Source organism: Penaeus japonicus, unplaced genomic scaffold (assembly GCF_977035675.1).
Source record: "Penaeus japonicus unplaced genomic scaffold, GWHDUDI00000001_assembly GWHDUDI00000038, whole genome shotgun sequence".
Taxonomy (NCBI): Eukaryota; Metazoa; Arthropoda; class Malacostraca; order Decapoda; family Penaeidae; genus Penaeus; species Penaeus japonicus.
The window spans coordinates 15,390,959-15,395,958 of record NW_028234440.1 but is presented as its reverse complement, the minus strand read 5'-3'; the positions used below and the strand labels follow the sequence as shown (position 1 = coordinate 15,395,958).

Below are 5,000 nucleotides of genomic sequence, written 5' to 3'. Positions count from 1 at the left end.
CAACCACTCACTCACTCAACCACTCACTCACTCAACCACTCACCCACCCAACCACTCACCCACTCACTCACTCACTCACTCACTCACTCACTCACTCACTCACTCACTCACACTCACCCACTCACACTCACCCACTCACACTCACCCACTCACACTCACCCTCTCTCTCTCACCCTCTCTCTCTCTCTCTCTCTCTCTCTCTCTCTCTCTCTCTCTCTCTCTCTCTCTCTCTCTCTCTCTCTCTCTCTCTCTCTCTCTCTCTCTCTCTCTCTCTCTCTCTCTCTCTCTCTCTCTATCCCACACACACACACACACACACACACACACACACACACACACACACACACACACACACACACACACACACACACACACACACACACACACACACACACACACGAATTTGTGGTTAATAATTTCTTCTTATTATTAATTTTCCGTTGATATTATGTATGTAATTATTATTGTTGCTCTTACTATTTTTTACATTATTATTGGTATTACCATAATCATTATTATTATTGGTATTACCATATAATTATTATTATTATTGATATTACTATTATGATTATTATTATTATTATTGGTATTACCATTATAATTATTATTATTGTTGTTATTGTTATTACTATTTTATTGACATTATTTTAGTAATAGTAGTAGTATTGGTATTGTTCTTGGTGTTAATGTTACTTTCATAATAAAAAAAACGACAATGATAATGACAGTAATTATTATTGTTATTGCTATTCTTAACGCTACACTGTTCTTATCATCATAACTATCATCATCATCATCATCACCATCACCATCATTATCACCATCATTATCACCACCACCACCACCATAGACTGGTATGTTCATTTGTCAACATGTTTACGCCGAAAGGTTCCGTCGGTTTGCGATGAAACGTTGTGGGTGGGTCGCTTGTGTTCGAACAGCTGGGTTCGAGACTGCGTCGATAATCATCAGAATCAGTGGCCAGGTCCTACACGAAGTGGAAGGGTATTTAAATCGCTCTTGTAAACTGGGATGGGGAATAGGTCTGGAAGTTATATATTTTGAGGGAGAGGGAGGGAGGGAGGGAAGGAGGAGGGGGAATAGGTGAGAGAGAGAGAGAGAGAAACAGACAGGTGTGTGTGTGTGTGTGTGAGAGAGAGAGAGAGAGAGAGAGAGAGAGAGAGAGAGAGAGAGAGAGAGAGAGAGAGAGAGAGAGAGAGAGAGAGAGAGAGAGAGGGGGGGGGTGGGAGAGAGAGAGAGAGAGAGAGAGAGAGAGAGAGAGAGAGAGAGAGAGAGAGAGAGAGAGAGAGAGAGCAGACGGACGGACGAGAGTGCGAGAGTGCGAGCGAGCGAGCGAGAGACGAGAGGGCCACGGTCGCGCAGGAATCAATGGCGTGGTTGGCGCGGCCAGTCTCACCAGCAGTGTCGGCAGGGCAGCAGAGGGTGGCGCTTCTCGAGAACCCCGCGTGGCCGCTGCAGCAGAACCGAGCAAGCCGCAGTGCCAGCCAGCCTGCCTGTCAGCCTGCCTGTCCCTCCCTGCCTGCCTGCCCGCCTGCCCCTGGCCCGTGTTGACAGCGGCGACTCGCCTGCCCCATGGTCTGGCTGGGTTCGCCTCCGCTGTTGGGTTGCGCCGCGGGGCACCTCACGTGATCGCTGCCCTAGCTTCTCCTCCTCCTCCTCCTTTCTCCTCCTCCTCCTCCTCCTCCTCCTCCTCCTCCTCCTCCTCCTCCTCCTCCTCCTCCTCCTCCTCCTCCTCCTCCTCCTCCTCCTCCTCCTCCTCCTGCCTGTCTGCCTGCCTGCCTGCCTGCTTGCTCGCTCGTTCCCCCTCGTCCTCCCGAAGTATCGAGCGAGCGGCGAGCGATGGGCCCCAGCTGACGTGCATTCGTGGCCCGCGAGCTGTTGCTGTCGCCTGCGTGAGTGAGTGAGTGTCCGTTTCGTGCCTTTGCCTTGGCCTTGGCCTGGGGCTGTCGTCGGGGCTGGTGTCCGAGTGTCCGAGTGTCCGTGCGGCGTGCGCGCCTCGTGCGTGTGTGCGTGTGCCTGCCTGCTTGCCCGGCGGCGCTCGGCAAAGTGTGCGAGTGTTGGTGGCGGCGCCCGAGTGGTGACGGTGCGACGTGCTTGTGGTGGTGTGTGACGGGCGCCGAAGCCCTTTCGAGTGCGTGGAATTTGGCGCGGAGGCCCCTGCGAGGCGGCGGTGGTGACGGCGGCGGCGGAGGCGGCGAGGGTGGTGTGGACACTGCCCCCTCCCCCTCCCTCTTTCGCGCCCTCGGCCGGCCCTACCATTCCTCTGTGCTCAGGCCTCTCCGCCCCCTCCCTCCCTCCTCCCCTCCCAGGCGATTCTCTCCTCCTCCTACTCGACGGCATCGGAGCAGCGGCGTGACCCAAGTGGCGTAGACCTCGGTAAGTCGGTCGCCCCCCCCCCTCTCTCTCTCTCTCTCTCTCTCTCTCTCTCTCTCTCTCTCTCTCGTGTCTCTCTCTCTCTCTCTCTCTCTCTCTCTCTCTCTCTCTCTCTCTCGTGTCTCTCTCTCTCTCTCTCTCTCTCTCTCTCTCTCTCTCTCTCTCTCTCTCTCTCTCTCTCTCTCTCTCTCTCGCGTCTCTCTCTCTCCCTTCCTCTCCCCCTCTCGTCTCTCCTCTCTCGTCTCTCTCCTTCTCTCTCTCTCTCTCTCTCTCTCTCTCTCTCTCTCTCTCTCTCTCTCTCTCTCTCTCTCTCTCTCTCTCTCTCTCTCTCTCTCTCTCTCTCTCTCTCTCTCTCTCTCTCTCTCTCTCTCTCTCCCTCTACCTCTCCCTCTCCCTCTCTCTACTTCTGTCTACTTCTCTCTATCTATATATTTATCTCTATCTCTATCTATCTTTCTCTCCCTCCCTCCCCCCTCTCCCCCCCCTGTACTTCCTACCCGTTTCCCCTCTCCCTTCCCTTTCCTTCCTACCCGTTTCCCCTCTCCCTTCCCTTTCCTTCCCTTCTCACTATCTTATCTCTAGATCGTTCGATCCCCCCACTTCCCCATTCCTCCTCTGGCTCCCACCTGCCTTCACCTGCCTGCCCTCACTCTGCCATCTCCCGTTCCCCTCACTTTCCAATGTCGACCATTTTCCTCTCTCTCTCACTCTCTCTCTCCCTCTCTCTCTCTCTCTCTCTCTCTCGTTACCCTTTTCTCTTACTCTTATATCCCTCTCATTCTCCCCTCATGGTCTCCCGCATTCCCCTCACTTTCGCATCGCACTCATTTCCCTTACATTGCTTGTCTCATTCCCCTCTGTTTCGTATCTCATTCCTCACTTTCGCAGCTGCCCCATTTCTATCTCGCTTCGCTGTCTTCTTAGGACTTGTTATCTCCTCTCTTTATTCCTTTTTCTTCTACCTCCGTCTTCGCATCTTCATTTTGCGTGTCCTATTATTTACCCTAATTTTCACATCTCTATGATTTCTCTCATGTGACTGTGTCCCTTATTTCTCTTGGCTTATTCCTCCTCCTCCTCCTCCTCCAACTCCTCCTCTTTCTCCTCCTCCAACTCCTCCTCTTTCTCCTCCTCCAACTACTCCTCCTCTCCCTCCCCCTTCTCCTCCTCCAACTCCTTTTCTTCCTCTCCCTCCCCCTCCTCCTCCTCCTCTCCCAACTCCTCCTCCTCCTCCTCTCCCAACTCCTCCTCCTCCTCCTTTTCCTCCTCTTACTATTTTTCCTCCTCCTCCTTCACCTTTTCCTTTTCCTCCTCTAACTCCTCCTCTTCCTCCTCCTCACGTCATCATTATCTCCTTTCTCTTATTATATTCCTATTTCTTGCTGTCCTACGTTGTTTCATTATTAGTTACTTCTTCTCTGTATCTATCGTTTTTCTTTCTTATTTTCTCACCATTTCCTTTTTTTTCCTTTCATTTTTTTTTTCTATCATTATTTTTGTGTCCTCCTTGGTGCGGTTTTGATATTCCTCACCGTCAGTGTTTTTGTGCGTCTTGTCGTGTGTTTATTTTGTTTTTGTTTGTGTTGTTGATGGCGTGAAGGCAGTGATAATTCCGACATGATGCGTACATACCCATACATGTACAGGCGTACACATTAACATATATAAAAGTATATACATGCATTTATACAAACAAACAAACGTGCATATGCACACGTTGCATTGGCTTGTGCTTATGAATTAGCTCCTGGTTTTCCTTCTCCTGTCATATTTTGTTCTTCCGCTTTTCCTTCTTCTTTTAGTGATTATTCTCGCTATATTTATTTTTTTTATCCATTTTGTCATATTTTCTTTTTCTTCTGTTTGTGGTTATTATTACGATTTAAAAAAAATGGCGGGATTTTCGAAGAACGGCGAGACGGGAATTAGCTTTTGTCCTCTTTATGTTAGTCTGTTTGTGGTTATTTGTTTGTATTTGTTTTTGTTTTTGTTTTTTATTTGATTTTGTCTCGAGGTTGATGCTTTGGCCCTCCGTTTGTAGAAATCTCGTTCAAGTTCGTCTCTCATGTCTTTTATGTGCGGTTGTTTGGTGGCAGTGGACTTGGAATGTTGTTGTTGTTTGTTGTTGTTGTTGTTTGTTGTTTTTCTTTTCCTCGGTTCCTCATTGACCTCACCGCCGTCTTTGTTGTTGTTGTTATTGTTATAATAATCTTCAGGATCATCATTATCATTATCATTTTCATCATTATTATCAATAACAAAACATCTTTTTCTTCCATCTTCGTTCTCCACCATCTCTCTTCTCTTCTCTTTCTCTTTTTCTTTCTCTCTTTACCTTTCTCTTTCTAAAACTTATTCATCACTATACCTGTAAACAATCATCATTATTGTGTTTTTTATCAAACTATTTTTTATTGCTTATGTTTAATATAGTCATCGTCATCTCTATAACAAAAAATAAGGCCTAAGATCTTGCCTTTTTTTTGTATCGGTATGCGGTTCGTGTGTGTGCGTGTGTGTGTGTGTGTGTGTGTGTGTGTGTGTGTGTGTGTGTGTGTGTGTGTGTGTGTGTGTGTGTGTGTGTGTGTGTGTGTGAGAGAGTGTGT

The 5,000-nt window shown here is 48.4% G+C and overlaps 1 protein-coding gene across 4 annotated transcripts in view; it reads left to right on the top strand.

The window, feature by feature from the left end:
• The window catches only part of LOC122263357 (uncharacterized), a 46,544-nt gene that overhangs the window by 25,691 nt on the left and 15,853 nt on the right, over positions 1 to 5,000 (top strand). Inside the window, exon 1 of one of the 4 annotated variants that reach the window (XM_086532983.1) lies at positions 2,258 to 2,397. The exons of the other annotated variants lie outside the window; for them this stretch is intronic. The gene's annotated coding sequence lies outside the window, so the exon portion shown is untranslated. Of the gene's footprint in view, positions 1 to 2,257; positions 2,398 to 5,000 lie in introns of those variants that run through there. 4 annotated transcript variants of the gene reach the window in all.